Raw genomic sequence first — 16,239 nt, 5'->3', positions numbered from 1 at the left:
GAAATTTCCAAATGTTGTTATTTCAAGTGTTTATAAGATCAGCTGAATAATTGGTTTAATTCCCAGATATATCCCAGGCCTGCTTTTGACTTATGCAGAGATTGACCCATCAGCTTCACTTCCCCTTCTGAGGTGTCTGCAGCAGTTGCTCCCCCTGCAAGCTTCAGGGAAAGCGCTATACCAAGAAAAGTTGGAGGCAGAAGGAAGAGTCTGTATCTCCTTGCTCTACCCCTGCCATTAAGTGTCTTGCTGGGGAGCAAGAGTGTAGTTCCCTTCACAGCCCAGGTTGGGTGGGGTCACCTTGGACTCTCTCTCTGTGTGGGAAAGGATTTGAGGAGACTGGAAAAAAGGTGGCATCGGGGCAAGCAGCTCCCATCTCTATGAAGGGAGTGAAGCCAGAATGGCAATGCACTTGAGTCCCAGTAGCCCCCACCAACATCTACACCTCTGACTGTAGAGTTTGGTTGTCCCCCATCCACACACAAACTGTCCTCTCCTCTCCCTTCCCCATCCTCAGTCCCCTTGGATTGGGGATGGAGACACTGGATATCACACAGATGCTACCAACACTTGAGAATGCAGTAAGTGGGCCTTTTGGTTCAGCTCCCTCTCCTCTGCGGCCAACTTCATCCTCCCTCTGAAGCAGGATTATGGGGACAAACTCCCAAAGGCAGAAATTAAATGAGTAATAGAATCAGTGCTGGGTTCTCCTGCTCACTTCAGAGTGCAGCATGGTCGATCAGTGCAGAAAGGACAGGCTATAGATGTGCTGATTCTTTTAGGCATGCAAACATGCAATCCCACAGAGGCAGTTCTTCCTTCTAAGTGCCAAAATCAGAGTTTGAGAATCAAATAGTAAAATATATTTAAAATATGAAAAAAAGAATTGAGCCTCTTTCAGGCAAGAGAGTATTAAATATTGTGCAACTTACATTTAGGAAGTCTACTGTTGTCTTAGACAAGCTATAGCTAGCTATCCCTCCTCATGCACCCTGGGAAAATGTAGTGGAGGGATAGAGGTTTCCTACTGCCCCCAGAAGATGCGGAAAGTATCTGGCTTGCATCTCCAGCTGCTGCTGTGGTTCAACATGCCCTAAGGTCCAGGCTGTTGTTCCCAACTTGAGTTATAGGTTGCCATGTGTCACCATCACCTCCACTTCCTCTCAGCTGATGGCTATGAAGTGATCAGAGGGACAGCAGTACAGATGTGAAAGAACTGGTAGGCTGTAAGCAGCTGCTTGATTCACCATTTCTTTCATTTTACTCTACTCTCTCACCAGCCTCCATTTTATAAAGCTGGAAAGTTGCCTGGTTTGCACACATCAAACTTAACTTGGTATCTGTACCAAAGAGAAACTCAACTATCAGTGTTTGGAAACTAATTTTGCACTTTGCAGCAGTACTCAGATTGAACCCTTGCAGAAAGATTCTTTTTACTTTCTATCCATTAATGAAGGCCTCCTGATGGCTCCTATCTCCAATCCAATCAAAGTTGGGGGGAGGGGTATTTGAAATGGAGCTTTCTCTAATGAAAGGCAATATTATACTTTTAATTCTGGCAGGTAGTTCTTTCTACAATCATTGCATTCGTTCTCTACGCAAATTCAAGAAATAGTCTTCCTTCAATTAAGCATCAAACTCAAGGTCTTATAAGAACTGACAATCTCAGGGCAGAGTAGTCATCTCTCCAGTATTGAAATCTGCTAGACAGCAGATGGCTATCAATACATAAATTCACCAAATTCTGCATATTGGTTATCGAGCCTTAACCAATGCCATTTACATTCTTTTTTGCAAAAGTCTTCTTCATGCCTTAGTGCATGAGAGAATGGATACAATATTTATAGATAATCTGCCTCATTTTGGATGTCCATGGTTAAAGCATAATCCTGCTTCCCAAACTGAAGCTATGGTGCTCTGAAAATCCCATTGTAATGGATCTGTGTACCTTTAGCATGAAGAGGAATTGGAAAATTTTATCAGTGCTTATCTCAAAATTTTTCTTCAAGTAATAGGATCCACAAATGCAGTCCATTCTAAGAACAAATGGATCATCCAGAATAGCTACAGAAACTGATATCCAAGGATTTAGGTTTGCAGTCATTAGATGGAATTCACCTTGCCCTGAAGTAGGAGAAATTGTTGTTGTGCTTTTTTACCTAAAGCATATTTAATCCAATCTGTAAATTAGGAAGATAGATTTGAATTATGCTGGCGGTGGAAGTTTTCTCAACTGGAGGGAGCTTTTGGATGTGAGGCATTCTTGGGCTGCTAGTGCCTGATAGGTCTCTCCTGCCCCCACACTGAAAGCAGACTGAAGTACCCATTGTCACAGATCTGTGGACCTTAGTACTTGAAGAAAAAAAATTTCAGGTAAGCATGGATGAATTTTCCTATTACCTGGGTTAAGCAAACCATTGTTTCATCTTACTTCACATGGTGATTTTCTGTATAATAGGAGCTGTTTCTAAAACTACTCAGTATGCAGATGTGTCTCGCATGCAAAACAAATGTGTGGCTTTTCTAGCTTTTTTAGTATAAAGCACACTTTTTTTAACTGTGTCTTAATCCCCAAGAAACAATTGAAATTGGAGCTGCATGCTCTAGTTTTATTTCCAATTACACACACAAACCTACATTAAAAACATTACTAACCTTATAAAATCATGCGCTCAGAAGTTAGGACATCCCAGAATTAAGATTGCCTGGTCTCGAGGAAGCATCCACCGTTACTCTGTGGGGATGGCGTATGCAGTCTTGTCAATGTAGGAGCTGAGAGAGGCTCAAGCATGCTTAGTGAGGATGGATTCTTCAGAGATTAAAGCAGTTAAAATCTAAGTAATATCTACTGAGCATATGTGAACTGCAATTTTTTTCCCAAAAAGTTTATAACTTGGCCAAATATAGGTGGATTTTTATGGTGACGGATACCAGCCACATCCTACAATGACTACAACCTCTGTGAAATTTCAAGTCCCTGCTCCCAAGCATTGGGATGCTAGAGTTCTTAGAGAAAGTTGCCAGAATTTTTTAATATGGGGAAAAACAACGTATTTTTCCCTAACCTCGTTCTCTGAAATGGCTGAACCACTTTGGCTGAAATTTTTCCAAGAAAAAAAAAGTTTGAAAGAGAAATATATTCAGCATGTAAAATTCCAGCAAAAAAGTTATAAGCAAATGAATACAAAATCTTATAATGGGAAATGTCTGGCAAACTTAACAATAGGTGATGCTAACAGTCCTGCATATAAAACTAGACAGCAAAATGTATCCAAGACCGAAACAACAGGACTTCGACATTTCATGTCCTTAAGAACGCTGTGTACACACGGCATTAAGTATAGCAGTAATTTTACTGCTTGCAACTTTTACTCTTGTGATTGTCAGTGAGGTAAAAAAGTTCTCCTATTAAAAAGATATATTTGATAGAATAACCTAAATCCATATGTGGTCTCCTTTTGGTAGAGAGAGTTCACTGTAAAATGTGTATGTGGTATTAGAAACTTAAATCAAGAAATTTTCTCTTAGGGTGAATTATTTCTGTGAATAAATAATACTTAGAAACTCCCTGTCTGTCCTATTTACTAATTTTTATCTTATGTTAGAGCCTGTAGGCCAGAGATGTTCATACTGTTGATCAGATTATATGCCAGGATAATAAACCGGGATAATTAACTGTGTTGGCCCTAGGAAAGAATGAGTACTCAACATATTGTTCTTCTAGTTGCCATTTTATTATATAACCAATAGAAATCGTGGTTACAAATGTGATGGCTTTGTTAGGATTTTATTTATGCTAGATTTTCTCTCTCCCTCTCCCCTACTGTTTACCAATATATGACTTTTCAGTTATAGGAGAAAAAATTGAGTAGTTTGGTGGCTGGTAGATTAAAGTATTTGTGTGAATGTTTGTGACATAACATAGTGAATTAGGTTAATCATCTCATACATAATAATAGATCCGAGGCTTGTGTACCTCAGATGCTGCTGTGTAAGTGCTACACTTCTTAAAATCTGACTTTGGTCAGCATGTTATCATTTTAAAGTTATAAACTGAGCAAGGCTATTTTGCTGGCAACAAAATATTCATTGTAATATAACTTAAAAAAAAAAAGACTTTCCATCAAAGCAAATTGTGTGTGTATTATTAGTTGAAGATAAAACAAAATTATCATAGACTTGTTCTCAGTAATCTTTAAACCAGTAAGACCCAGATGTTTAATTATGTTGCTCCTTTGAATTTATTGTTGCTCTTCCTCCCAGTTCTTTCAGGGTTTCTCCCCTCCCTTTTCCACCTTTAATTACTTTATAGCCCTTAAAGGGTATATCCTCTGACTATATACAGCTGTATATTTTCAATGAAGGGGTACTGTCATCATGGATAATTTATTAAACAAACACTTTTTGCTGATTTTAAATTTCTTTTCAGTAATCAGAAATGAAAAAAAATCAAGATTCTCTTCTCCTGTTCTTTTGGTCACCTAAATATAACATAGTTTAATTTTTTTCAAGATCAGTTTTTATAAATGAACAATCAATCCATTTTGATCTTGTTTATCTTAATTAAAAATTGCACTTCAGAAGTGTCACAGTTGCTTATCATGTGCCAAACACAACTTATTTGTGTACCAAAGTGAAGAAAATACTTCCTTCAATATATTTTTGCAGCATTGTGTATAATTCCACTTTTACAATAAAATATACTTTGACAAATTATGAAAAATTGTAGGGAATAAAGTATTGTTTCTAAATTTATAAGGGTTTAGCAATAGGGTGGAGTTCTCCTTTTCCCTGCTCCCTAACATTTTAGGAACTGATAAGAGCAAGACCGTCAACCATTTTGATGGTTGTCTCAAAAGTGGAAGTGCAAAGACTTTTTTTTGTTTTTTCCCCTTAAATCCTATAGTTTTTGGAGGGCAGGGAGGTTCTCCTTATTCCTAGATTATTAAAGGTAGAAAATAACCTGTTTTGGTAGGAATATAGAAGTATAAGTATCCATCTTCCCTGTAACAATCTGGTGAAAAATAGCCCTTTATTAGGTCAGAGTCATCATAATAATGTGAAACTATCACATCAACATCCAATGCCAATGACAGATTTTGTGAGGAAGCCGCTGCTAACCAGAGAGGGACAATATTTAAACTGAGCACACAGAGCGAGTTTAATATGTTATAAATCAGCTGGTCAATGCGGGGTCCACAGCCCCCTGGGGATCCACGAGCCCTTTCAAGGGGGCTGTGGGGCTCCGCAGCTGAAACCCAGACCCTGAGCCCTAGCGCCCCTCACAGGGCTCAAGTCGGGACTCCTGGGAGGTGCAGGGCCGAAACTTCGCCGGTGTAGTGGTACAAACAGCTCCCTGGCAGAACTTCCTATCTAGGTTGTACTGAGCATGCTCACCCAAACTGAGGCTCAGTAGGTAACTGCTATTGGTGAGGAAATGTGCCAATTGCTGTTTTTGCCATTACACCGGGCATTGCAGGGCAGCTGATGCTCTGATTGGTGCCATAGAGCAGGCAGCTGCAGTGTTCCCTCCTCTGCTCCTCATCTCCCAAGTCCCAGGCCCCTTTGCTCCTGCAGAGGTAGCCGGTAAGAGCTGTCTGGGTTGGGAGACTCGGCTCTGGGAACAAGGACTATAGGGGAGCCTTCCCAGCACACAGCCCCTAGTACCCCCTCTCCCTGCACCCTGAGCTACCCCCTGCCTGCACACAGCCCCTAGTGCCGCTCTCTTTGCCCCCTGAGCTGCTCTCTGCCTGCATACAGCCCCAGCTACCCCCTCCCTGCACCCTGAGCTACACACAGCCCCAGTAACACCCCTCCTTACACTCCCAGCCACCTCGTGTGCACACGTCCCCAGCTACCCCCCCTACACCCTCCCTGAGCTACCCCACTGCCTGCACACAGCCCCTAGCTACCACCTTCTTGTGCCCTAAGCTGTTTTCAAACTTTCTGAGCTAAGCCTCCCACCTGTGAGTTGTAATTTTTGATTGTGCCCTCCCCCGCCCCAAAGCCAGATAGGCAGGTGGCCTGCTGAGGTGAATCAGGTGGCACCAGTGGCCTCTGCTCCCCGCCCCCCAAATAGAAGTCAGACTTCGCCTATGCTGAAGGCCCCTGCCCCGAGCCCTCTTTCCGTCGCCCCTCTCCTCCAGCGGGGCCCTGGAGTTTTTATAGCATATTGAGGGGGGGCCTCAGAGAGAGAAGAAGGTTGAGAATCCCTGTTCTAAATAGCTGTTAATTTTTCAGTCAGCTCCACTGTATAACAAAGGAGATTCCACAGGAGGACTCAATGCCAAAGCTTGCTTACTTCACAAAGGTCGTGATTTGCTTAATTGCATTGTTGTACTAATTACACATATGATAACTGTTTAATTAAATAAGCTTTTAGAAATTACAGTTGATATGTCTCCTTGGAAACCAAGCATTAAGGACTTGCTTTCATTATACACGAAGCCTAGGGAAAAATCAATTTTTGTAATATGGCACACTATAATAATTCCATGAACTACCAAAAAAGAGGTTTTATTATGCAAAAAGCATACTAAAACAGTGTTTTCCTGAGACTTAAGTTTATGAGAATCAAGTGAATTATAGCGATCAGACTTGAAGAAGGCTATACTCTTTACCGCATGTCCTCAGCTGCTTTGTTGGCAAGACTCCGAAGGAGGGGGAAAAGATAGCTGTTTTAAAATATAATTAGCAGTGTTTGGTGGATCAGACCTCCAAGGTCTTGTGTGTAGCAGGAAAATGTGAAAGCATTTTTCTGTACCAGTCCATCTCTACCAGTGTCACTAACAGAAGAAGAGTGTACACTGAGCCAGTGAGCTTTAACACTATGTGCTGCTGCCATTATATATTTTCCCATTGTAGATGCACTCCAAATGTGGGTTATTCCCCTCCTGGGGGGAAAGAGACATTGGCACAGGCATAGGTATTTGTAAGTGAATTTATTTGTACGTGTACTTAGTCCGAAATGGGGAGATTGAGCTGTAAACAGAACATTAGATTCCAAAAATCAAATGGGAATATAGCACAACACTTTCAGAGCTCTGTATTCAAGTTCTCCACTAGACCTTGCAGCTTTTTTCCATCTGCTGTATGCAAGACTTCCCAGTCCTCACCTGTCCACTTTCATCATGTGTTTTTTCTTTTGTTCTAAATGCTTTTGGGCAAATGGAATGTTGCTCACCCATGTCAGATGTTCAGTAGCACAAACAAGAAACTCAGTACCATCATTGACCCTATTTGCTCAGTATCATTTCCACAGCAGGCTTGTTACAGAGAAAAATATGATGTTAGAACACAAGTTAGCAATATGATGTTAAACACAAGTTAGCATTTGGTGTACACAAGAACTGTTATGATTAAGAAATCAAGTCAGCATGAAATTTATTAATATAGCCTCTTAATCTTAGGCAATAATGCATATAAGATAAATAAATGTTAACGCTAAGATTAATCTTCTCCAAAAGTCAGATACACTTTTAAAATCACCCCATTGCAAAACAATATATAATAATAAAATAACCATGCTTAAAAATACCTTAGTTCATATAGGTCTCATGATCCTCGTTTTCACATCATTTTTTCTTCTTTTTCCAGACAACCAGGCAAATAGAGTGGGAGGTTGTTTTACTCCTTTTGCATTTGGGAGGTCAAAACCTTTTCAAAACTAACTACAAAATCTTTAGGAATACAGATAGAAGAGCAATGTAAAGCAGAAAAATTCCAGCATAAAGTCCATGATGTAAGTGCACATTAGGGTGACCAGAGAGCAAGTATGAAAAATCGGGATGAGGATGGGGGGTAATAAGTGCCTATATAAGACAAAGCTCCAAATATTGGGACTGCCCCTATAAAATCGGCACCCTAGTGCACATTACATTTTCACCTTTTATCACAGCAGAGTAGCATGAGAGAAATCAAAGCGTAGTGTGAAAAAGCAGCATTATTACCGACTGCAACAGAATCCGAAATATGAAACTGTTTGTGGTAAAACAGAAAATATTTATTGGGACCATAGTCTGAAAAATACCTTATTTCAAGGGCAATTTTTGTCCCAAAATTACCACCATCTCATAACAATTTGTGTCCCCTTTATTGTTGAAAATTATTTACATCAGAAATAATCTTAAAACTGGTGCTATAGCAAGAGTTATTTACATGAAAAATAATGAATTCTGCATTGTTTTAACTTTCCTGCATTAACCTTTTTATTTTATTTATTTAATCCCATATTTGGGATTTTTGCACAAATTGTATTCCACATCTGGGTACTGGCAGATTAAGAGATATGACTGAGATACCCGTTCTTCCATGCGCTTTAATAAATATAGCCATTACTTTGAAAAAAGTTTGTTCTTTGGTGACTGAAGGGCAACAGTAGGGCTGGAAGTAGGCAAAGCTGGGATGTGGTGTGGAGTGTTAGCCATTGCAGCAGTCTCCAGTTGTTAGCTTGACTAAATAGCTGTTGGGATGCTATCCCCTATTAAGTCATGGAAAAAGTGGTAAACCCAATTGACTGAAATGATCCGTTTGGGGACTGTCTGTTCACCTCCTCTCCAATCATTTTCCTGTTTTAATATATATTTACATTACTGTCGTTTACATGTGGATTGCCTATAAACTGCATAGAATATTTTCCATATGTAAATTGGAATGCTAAATTTACTTGGTCACGTCTAGTTAACAACAAAAATGATGCATCATAGTAGCAATCCTCAAGCCCACTTCTGGATTATTTTAGGTCGACGTGGTATATCAGGTAAGAGGGTGAGCTGTTAAGATTTCACAGTATTAAATGGCTGTTGGTTATTTCCAAAAGGTCATGGACCTTTTTTCTTTCTTTTGAGGTGACAACAGTAATCTATGCAATGTTTTCTGACTTGCAGAAAGTCTTGCAGTTACAAATTTAGGATTTTAGTGCTGTCAGCAGAATATCTGAAAATGCTGTGTGGGGATTTTAGTTGGATATTTTGTAAATGGCAGTGCAACTCTTAAAAATAAATGTTTTGTTTTAACTATTCTTCCTAACAAAACTTGATAACAAAAATATGTCCTTGGCAGGCTTGAATTCAAAATTTGACTATGATACCAGTATGCTGGTCAGTGAAAGGCTGTTGGAGGGAGGTAATGAGCCGATCTGACTGCAAAAGATGATTGTGAATGAAAAAAATGTGCTTTTAAGAAAAGACTATTGCAGTTACTGTATCAGTACCATATCACTTTTGAGCAAAGCATCAGAAAAGTGAGCAGTACAAAATAGTTACCACTAGGTGGCATGATGAATCACAAATCTTTTGAAATTGGAATCAGCTTGAAAATGCAATTTGTTTATGAAGGGTTTGATACTGATTTGATCTCTTTTTTAATATAATTTTAGCAGTAAATTAGTTATTTTTTAATGTCTGAATGACACTTGGAATATGTTTCAGTAATGTAAATGCTAAGTTTGTAAGGCCTCCATTTTCAAAATTGTTCTTTAATTTTTGGTTCTCTGCTGAGCCTGAAATTTTTAGCTACCACAGCTCTCAAAGAAGTCAATATAAGTACTTAATACCTCTGAAAAAAAGACATTCTAAATGAGTAGAAACTTTTTTGAAAATATAGGTCGAAATGACTACAATATAAATAGATAAAGTTGTGTGCAAGAAAAAATGGCCACATTCCTGTTTCTGGTCGAAATAGAAAACATAATATCTTAAGCAAGAGAGACCAGATTTCTTAAGAATTAAAAAACTAAAATATAGATGAAAACTTTATTCTTAAGATATCCAGTATTAAATAGCCCATTATAATTGCTTCTCTCCCTCTTATATTGGGGGAAACTCAACTTGACCACAATACCTATTCTATATCTTTCTGGTTTTGGTATTCAAGAGTTGTAAAAATGGAAACGATCCATGAGATTATCTAGTTTTGTCTCTTTGTTGCTTCAGGGTTGTTTCCTACACTGTATTTTTTTCCCCTACTGCTTTGTGAGTTGTAGTTTCTGAGCAGTGATTTGAGCACTAACTCAAATGATATGTTCTAATCCTCAGATTGTTGTAGAGGTTCCATGAATGTTACATATTGTGGAAGTCTGTAATGATTATTTTTAGCTGCAGTCATCAGAAGGGACAATAGCTATTGTGGTGGGTATGCATTTCTGAATACTAACTTTATTATTTTTATGAATTTATGGTAGTATTAAGTTGCCATCTCGATAGCCGTGCATTCACAGGACAGATACTGTACTTCATCCGGAATATGCATTTTTCCATGTTGTCAGGATAATGCCTGTTTTCTGGAGGGGAAATGCGTGCGTACACCTACCAGAGTGAGAAACTAACTCTATTTCCATAAAAAACAACGAGGAGTCCTTGGGCATAAGCTTTTGTGTGCTAAAACTCACTTCATCAGATGCATGGAGTGGAAAATACAGTAGACAAGTAAGTAAATTTGTTAGTCTCTAAGATGCCACAAGGAGTCCTCATGTTTTTGCTGAAACAGACTAACACAGCTACCACTCTGAAATCTATTTCCACAATCATTCAATTTTTGTATTAAGGATGGTCACTCAGCAGTACCCATTGTTGTCTGATGTGAAGACCTGCTGCCAGAAACTGAGATCATCAATTCATTTCACATAGATCACCCACAGTAGTGGAAGATTCTACTTGTTCTGCTTTTAGACAAAATGTTCGGGGTAGACTAGTGAAGAAAACCTAAAGAGAAACTGACTAGCTGCATGTTAGTTTCACTGTGGTATCAGTGGGTTAAAATGTCTTTTATCCTTCACAAAACAAATATGATCAATCTTTCTTTACCTTGTCCCTTCCCCTCCCATCCCCCACCCTAAAAGGATTGCCTTTCCTGTGGGGACAGGTGGGATATGTGTAATTTGATGACAAATTTAAATTGGAACTGCTGTGCCTGATCTTCCTGTATTTGTCTGTGTTAACTTTATACCTGAGGTGTGAAAGGTGCTGTATAAAAATAAATTCTAATCTATTATTTTATTTTTAGTCTGGCCAGTCATAATTTTTAAGTTCAATGTGAAATTATGTAAAATCAGTTTAAACTATAGGGAAAACTTACTCAGTGCTGTTTCTTGGAATTAATTTGTACCTGGTATTTATTTAGTCTACCACTGGATGTCACCACTGTTCCACCTAAATGCAGCCAGGAAAAGGATTTATCAAGTGTTGGGAGAGAAAGTAGGAGGGAGAATCATTTGGCACTTAAAACTATTTGAAATTGTTTAATTTAACGCTTCTCAGAAAAATTAGCACATTATAGCTCACGTTGACGATTCATAGCATACGTTTGAAGCCATTAGACGCACACATTGTTTCAAACTGCAATTGGCAAGTGCAGAATTCTGAGAGCAGACTGAATGCATCAATTATTGTAAACTCTGAGTGCCATTCACAGACTTGTTGGTGATGAGTCACCACACTGACTGTCCAAGAAATTAGATCAGGTCTCTGGAAATGGCTAGGAGTAAGCTCTTACTAGGCATATAGATGCTGTAGTGTTATAGCTTACAAATAGCACATTTATCCAGAAACGACTTTCAACCTACAAGTGTAATGTCTACTGACTGTTAGATCTGCAGGGATTAGGTTGGATTTGTATAATAAAAAAAGTCTAGGCCTTCCTTGGTTTTATGTCAATGGGATAGGTCTGTTATATACTAGAGCACAGCATGCTGTTAAATTGCTCACAGATGTTTCATGATGGTCGGCTTTTGTAATCCGATTTTTAAGAATTTTTTAAAGCTATTACAGGAACAGAACATGATTTACTATTAGATTTTTTTTCCTCTTGAAAATTGTACCATCAGGAACAAAGGAACAAGCAGAACATTTGTTTTTTAGCTTTAAAACAAGGCTGTCACTCCCATTTTTTGGGTGATTTATGTGGCTTTTTTGGGATCAGGATGCAATCTCTATATCTTATTAATTATCAATGTCTTTCCCTATTTGAAGAACACAAGTTATGTGATAACGGTGCTTAAACTTCGTAAAGACAAAAGTTGGCAATACAATCTAGATCAGATACCTCCTTCTGTCATAAGGCAAACATACAGATATTTTCCATGACCTTTAAATTGAATTTTTGAATGGATTTCAGCTGCCTTTCTGTCTTAGAACATGATATATTAGAGTGCATGATAATGGGGTGGTAGAAATACTTCCAAATAAGTGTAACTAAAACTCCAAACTTGATCCAGATAAATGCATATTTAAAACCAGAACACAGTTCAAATACATAACCTGCCTTGAGTAAATACGTAGTGGAAAAACTTTCCTCTAATAAATAACTTTAAAAGGACACAATAGCTAAGCGTGTAGTCTGCACACAGTATAGTACCTATATTGCCAACAACTCGTATCATAGTGGAGGAATACCAGAAAAGGTTTCTGCTTCAGACTGGAGTTACTCCTATTTGAAATCAGACAAAATTTTTGTGACACAGACTTTGGGTGAAAAACCAGTGTCTGAATGTATGATTAATTGAAAATCTGTCCACAGATACTTGCATGTCCTTAGCTGATAGTCAGAAGTGATTGTCTTTTATTCTTTCTATCTCCAGCTATAAAATAGCAAGATACAAAATATACAGTCTCTAATCCATATTTTTAAAGAGCTCTTCTGATTTCAGAAGTGGTATTTCAAACTCATTTGAGAGTAGAGGCCTCATTAGGGACAATCTTAATAGATTTTGCAGTCACATTCTAAACTGGTTTCTGGAATGTGAGACTAATTTATGTCCACCAGATTTCAGCTTTGCTTTGATGATATATAGAATAGCACTGAATCACATCTCCTTCTTAAAAGAGCAAAACTCTTCCCTCCTTTTGTACAAATGTCTGTAGTCATCCACAACACTCCAACTATTTGCATGTCTGCTTGCTTTCTAAATTTTGTTTTTGAAACATCCAATGGCATGATGAACATAATTGTTCTGTTTATCAGTCAGATGCAGGATTCTTTACAGATAACTGCTGATACAGTATATAGGGAAATATAAAAATGAGGAATAAGGTGTGAGCTTGCTCTGTCTTTCTTTGTTTTTCTTTAACACCTAATAAACACAAGTTAGATAATGCTGGAAAACAAGATCAGAATCTCTCCTGTTCTATAGACATTCCTGTAGTTAACAGTTAACCTATTGCCATGTTGAAAATTAACTTAACAGTAGGTTCCTCCAATTTTCTGTAGTAGGACTGATCGTATGGATACCATCAGGTAGGTTGTGGAAGCTCCTTCACGGAGGTTTTGAAAAGGAGGCTGGATAGCCATCTGTCTTGGATGGCTTAGACCCAACAAATACTGCATCTTTGCAGAGGGTTAGACCAGATGACACTTGCGGTCCCTTCTAACTCTATGATTCTATGGAAAAGGAGTGCCAGGGCCAGGCTGTGGGTGGCCTGTGTGTACTGGTTAATTACCCAGTTGCAGTCAGGAGACAAATAGTGGGGTTGGAGTTGAGCTGGAAGTAAGGGTCAGGCACCAAGTTGCAGATGGGAGACAAGTAGCACACTCGGGTTTGAGCCAGGTCAGGATACTGGAGAGTCAGGATCAGGCATCAGGTTACAAACAGCAGGCAAGTAGCTGTCAGGGACAAACCAGGCTCAGAAGCCAGAGTCTAGGGTCCACAACAAGGCAAGGTCTGGAGCAGAAGCAAGCAGGTGTTTTATGTTGCTCACACAGCTCACCACGATGGCTTCCTGCTTTATATACCAGCATGAGCCAATCAGTAGGCGGGGGGAGGGGGGTCACCACTCAGGCACTCCTGAGCAGTACTTTCTGCAGTGTCTAGCCTTATGCAGTCCCTCAGTGGAAACCCAGCCTATATTTCCAATAGGGATGCGGAAGCATCAGCCCAGAACCTCCATTGTCCCAAATTACAATCCTGCAGATTCTTACAGGGAGTGAGCAGTAAGGTGATAAAATTTGAAGCTGACACAACTTGCCTAGGTTGGTCACAAGTAAGGTGACTAAGCAAATTCAGAGGGATCTAATGCAATTAGGTAAATGGGCAGCACAATAGCAAATGAAATTCACTACTGAGAAATGTGACATAATATGTATTGGAAGGAATATTTTGAACTACTTAAACACATTGCTGGTTTCTAATGACTTGTCTGCACAATGATTTAGTGCATAGCAAGCCAGGGTGTGACTCTGTAGCACACTGACTGGCTGCTTTGGATCCTGTTACCATGCACTAAAAGTTCTGTAGTGCACTTTGATGTACTGCATCACCCTTTATCTCATATGATCTAGTACAGGGGTCAGCAACCTTTCAGAAGTGGTGTGCCAAGTCTTCATTTATTCACTCTACTTTAAGGTTTCGCGTGTCAGTAATACATTTTAAGATTTTTATAAGGCCTCTTTCTATATGTCTATAATATATAACTAAACTGTTGTCATATGTAAACTAAATAGGGTTTTTAAAATGTTTAAGAAGCTTCATTTAAAATTAAATTAAAATGCAGAGCCCCCTGAACCGGTGGCCAGGATCCAGGCAGTGTGAGTGCCACTGAAAATCAGCTTGCGTGCTGCCTTCGGCACCCGTTCCATAGGTTGCCTACCTCGATCTAATAGAAGGGTTTTAGAGACATGGACAGTCTGAAAAGATTGGAAATGTTTAGTTTGGTAAGGGGACATAAAGCATTAAAAATAATAAAGGGCAAAGTTGTAGTAAATCCTGTTTTCCTTTTTTAACCGTTGAAGATAAAGGGAACATTCATGAAGTTAAAAGGTAACACGTTTCAAACTGATAAAAGAAAATACTTTTACACAGCATCCCTCATCTGGAACTCATTGCCACACGATGTTAGAGCCCAAAAACTTAGTAGTATTTTAAAAATATTTAAACCTTTTATATGGATAATGAGAACATCCATCATTACATTAAATTGGATATAAACCCGCATGCTTCAGGTCACAAGGACTTACTGGGAATTAAAAATTTTCTCTGAAGAGGGTATTCCAAAGTTGTCTGCTAGGGGGCTCCTTGCACTTTGCACCATCTTGTGTGACCTATGTCAGAAGTATGGACTACCAGTTGGATATACTGTTATTGATGTGCCACCTCCTGTGGTCCTAGCTCAGGGGTTCTCAAACTGGGGGTCAGGACCCTCAGGGGGTCATGAGGTTATTATATGGGGGCTGTGAGCTGTCAGCCTCCGCCCCAAACTCCACTTTGCATCCAGCATTTATAATGGTGTTAAATATAAAAGTGTTTTTAATTTATAAGGGGGGGGTGGTCGCACTTGGAGGCTTGCTATGTGAAAGGGGTCACCAGTACAAAAGTTTGAGAACCACTGTCCTAGCTGAATTTCTGTTCATGTATGAGGGAATGGCAGCCATTTAAAGGTTACTCAGCTCAGAATTTTGAATATTACTTTTTTATTATGGTGATGCCTGGTAGCAATATCGTAGATAGTTTACGTTCTAAAGTGGCCACCAGCTCTTGGGGTTTTTCCCCCCTAAATGTAGATGGTCTATCAGTGTGAAATTTCATACTGTTCGTTTTTAGGCTGTTTGGATTTTGTGTGCAGTTCTTGTTTGGTCTCTTGTTTGATAAATTTTTTAATAGGAAGCCTTTGAAGTTGGGCTGTGGCTGAAATTTGTTGTCAGCAGTCTGAGCTTCGTTGTTGACTTATCTGTTTTAAAAAATTGTATATCTACACAGAATTTTGCAAAAAGATATATCCTCAGTAGATTGGATACAATGCTTTTACTGTTATGGGGAGGGGGGCGGGGGAGGATGGATGTCAAGGCACTTCTTGCCTTCATTCATCATAGCTGAAAGTTTATGCATCAGTGATTTACCAATTAATAAAATTTGTAAAGATAAAATCTTCTCCATAAGCAGCTATGCTTTTCTGTCAGATTTTATATAGCACATTAAGTTTTATATGCATCAGTGGCAAATGAGCATATGTGTGCAGCTTCTGCACATCTATCACTTAATATCTGTGTGCTTAAAAATGTGTTTAGATATGAAAGGACTGATAAACCAGGGCTTTGGGACACAGTGAGAAACAGTCCACCTAATGTTTATAGTAGTAACTTACAAGATTTTGCAGGTTTTGTATCCTAAATATGTGACACAAATGGAAACATTTAATAAACTATTCTTTTTACTTGTAACAGTGTGGTTTACAGGAACATTACAAACTGGTTGCTGCTTTTTATAAATCAGTAATATAAATGTATAATGCAGGAGGTCAGACACGTAATGGT

At 38.9% G+C, this 16,239-nt stretch overlaps 1 protein-coding gene across 3 annotated transcripts in view; it reads left to right on the top strand.

Annotated features, from left to right (window-relative positions):
* The window catches only part of GALNT7 (polypeptide N-acetylgalactosaminyltransferase 7), a 107,552-nt gene that overhangs the window by 53,995 nt on the left and 37,318 nt on the right, over positions 1-16,239 (top strand). The gene's annotated exons all lie outside the window — the stretch shown is intronic.

The sequence above is a fragment of the Gopherus evgoodei genome, chromosome 5 (genome assembly GCF_007399415.2).
Source record: "Gopherus evgoodei ecotype Sinaloan lineage chromosome 5, rGopEvg1_v1.p, whole genome shotgun sequence".
NCBI lineage: Eukaryota > Metazoa > Chordata > Testudines > Testudinidae > Gopherus > Gopherus evgoodei.
This window is presented reverse-complemented; position numbering and strand designations above follow the sequence as displayed.